Genomic DNA, 3,215 nt, shown 5'->3' on the forward strand with positions numbered 1-3,215 from the left:
GCAGCTCCTCTGGAGAGGTGGTGGCAGGAGAGAATCCGTATGTCCAAGGTAGGTGCACTTCATTCCATGAGTTTCCTTCATAATTAGTCATTTGGTTAACCATCGTCACATTTTGCAGTGGCCGGAGGTTCGATCACACTCCTGCAGCCACCTCCCAATGTGTTGTTGGTCAGGGGAGAGGAGCCCACTGATGTAAGTTGATATTGCTGCATCATTGTGTAATGATTCGAAACATGTTCATAGTGTGTGTCTTTTCAAACCGAAGGCACTTTCCCACAGTTCCTAATAATTCCTAATTCACTAACAGGAGGTTGGTCTAGACGATGAGGACACACTTTCCGCCTTCTCCAGCGATTTGGTAAATGCAAGTTGTGTTAACTAATACTCCTATCCCACTCACTCCTGGCACTCACTACATCAATGCATTCCTTTAGGCAAATCCTGCTGGACCACGGCCTGCTCCGCCGGAGCCTGGCCCTTCTCGCTCTTTGGGAACTGGGGATGGGGAGGTGAGTTCTCATTAAATACCCTCACATTGTGAGGTCTGAGTTTAGTTGGCATCTGACCACCACACTGAACAAAGTTATGAATGGTTTGTCTTTTTTCCAGACTGACACTGAAGATGTGCGCACGCTATACAAGCGCTACTTGCGTGCCAAGATTCACAACCTCCACTTAAGCTCAATTAAACTGGATTTGGAGGTTAAATTGCTTAAACGGCAGCTGAATATAAGTCTAACCCTGTAAAGCAAAGCTTTGGCTAAAGTATTTGTGAGCTTTGCCATGAATTGTAACTAAACTGAAAATCTTATTTCTTGTGCACCTTCATTTACAGGATAAAAAATAAAGGCTTTATTGTACAACATGGATCTCTTACATTATTTTTCAGCATGTTCCTCTATTCAGAATCAGAATGAATTGAATGAATAAGGATGCAAACTGCAGTGCATTGTGTGCGGGGGTCCCAGAGTCAGTGTGGTGCAGTGGGCTTGTTTGTGAGCCCCTTGTTACATTTACATTTAGTCATCAGTCAGCAATGATCCTGCTTGCTCTCTTGCTGGTCCTGGAGTGGAACAGGTCAGGGTGGGACCAAATGATCTGCTGCAGTCTGCCTTGGTCCTTGGCAGTGAAGGTGCAAACCAGACTGAGTTGGGATGGACTCGATGATGGCTGAGGATGGACTATTAATGGGTAACTTAAAAGCAAAGAGGGTGGCTAACCAAATAAATGAAACATGCAAACATAAAGAACATGAAATGAGTCCAACATTACCCAAAGTCATCTGGACAGCTATCTGAAATGATGCTGGGCAATTATGTCCCTTGCAGCCGGTCCAGACCGCTCATCTAGATGGATCGGTTCCACATCGTCCTCAGGATGGGCCACGATCACTGGGACCCTCTCCCTCCTGAGAGTGGCCACATTGTGGAGCACGGCACATGCCACCGTGATCGCACAGGCCCGGTCCGGTTCCACCCTCAGCCCCCGCAGACAATTAAATCTGCCCTTTAGTAGGCCAAAGGTCATCTCTATCCGTGCCCTCGTTCTAGCGAGAGCACCATTGAACCGCACTTCAGGGCCTGGGGCTGGCTCGGGATAGGGGGTCATGAACCAGGGCCTGCAGGCGTAACCCCTGTCTCCAATTAGGAGCCCATCATAGTTACCTAGTATATGATATGAACAATGTTGGATCACCTCTACATAAAATAATCAATTTCTGAATGACATGAGATTTGCTATACCTTGCTCAAAGCTGTGGCATAGTGTGGAGTCTCGGAATATCCGGGAGTCGTGGACAGACCCCGGCCACTTGACCTCAACATTTGTGATCAGGCAAGTGTAGTCACAGATCATCTAAGATGAATTGCAGTCAAGTCATGGGTATTGTACAGTACATGGGTAGCCTACAGCAGGCAATTGCAAGGTCCATGTCTATTGTCAAAGACAAATGATTGTTTTTAGAGCAATGTAATTTGAGGAAAATTATGTAATAAGTACCTGCACATTAAGGCTGTGAAAGCCCTTCCTATTCACAAAATCGGCCTCGTTTGGCCCAGAGGGCTTTTTCAGGTGGATATGGGTGCAGTCCACTGCGCCAATGACATTAGGAAACTCTGCATAATGATAAGCTCCGTAATGAATAGTGATAAGAATGCATTTTCATGAAATGGTCAAATATTTATTTACTCAATTACCTGCAATTGCATAAAATCCCTCTTTGATGTCATTGACTGGGACATGGCCTGGGAATATGATGAATTTATTCATCAGCTGGTTGAGCACCAAGTACACTTTTCTTACGGCAACGCATGCTGCGGCTTTGCCAATGTTTTCTGCATCGCCTATACTGTATAAAAATGTACCTGACGCAAAAAACCTCAAGGCTATGCAGAGAGTCTAAAGCACAGTTAAAGCTCTGCTGCGGCGTGTGAGATTTGCAATGTACGGCCCGAGAAGGTCTTGCAAATAAATGAGTCCTTGTCGGCTGAATCGATATCGCTCAAACAGAAACTCATCCGTGTGACACAAAGGATCTTGGCGATCGCGAATAACTCTATCGGTATGGAAAGCTAATCGAACTAGAATAGCTCCTTCGTCAACTGGGTCTCTCAAAAAGGGAGCTGCCATGTTTTATTTCGGGGGTGTGGCAAGCTTATCCAGCTACACTTATGTTAGCCTGCTCTGGAGCAGGTTAGTGCTAATTGATATGTTACCATGGTGATTTATCCAAAGTTGCTTCCACGAACCAAAAAGAGGGGCGTTTTTTATCTTAGCCTGAAAATTAGCTCGCTAAACCGCTTAGCGAGCTACGACGAATACCCCCCAGCATGGCAACGCCCGATCTCGGAAGCTAAGCAGGGTTGGGCCTGGTTAGTACTTGGATGGGAGACCGCCTGGGAATGGCTCATGACCCCCCCAGTACATATTGCTCAAACCTGGGATCGATCGAAAATGATCAAAACGGATGGTGCCATCTGGTGTTATTTACAGAAATTGTCATGTACAAGGCCTAGTTTATTGAAATCTACTGGTCTGCTGAATGTTTTGTTTATTATTTTCATAGTTTGAGTTGATGTAGCTGATGATATTCATATAGCCAAGTGGAAAAGTGTGCAATTGTTACATTTTTGGGCTGAATTAAGAAAAGGTGTAATGTATCAGTACACTCTCACTTTGTCTGGAAGACATCAGAGCCGTTCACAGAACTCGTTGTG

At 45.3% G+C, this 3,215-nt stretch overlaps 1 pseudogene; it reads right to left on the minus strand.

Annotated features, from left to right (window-relative positions):
* Window positions 1-1,290: 1,290 nt before the first annotated feature.
* On the minus strand, window positions 1,291-2,628 carry LOC136965564 (putative nuclease HARBI1; annotated as a pseudogene).
* Window positions 2,629-3,215: the final 587 nt, after the last annotated feature.

The sequence above is a fragment of the Osmerus mordax genome, chromosome 21 (genome assembly GCF_038355195.1).
Source record: "Osmerus mordax isolate fOsmMor3 chromosome 21, fOsmMor3.pri, whole genome shotgun sequence".
Taxonomy (NCBI): domain Eukaryota; kingdom Metazoa; phylum Chordata; class Actinopteri; order Osmeriformes; family Osmeridae; genus Osmerus; species Osmerus mordax.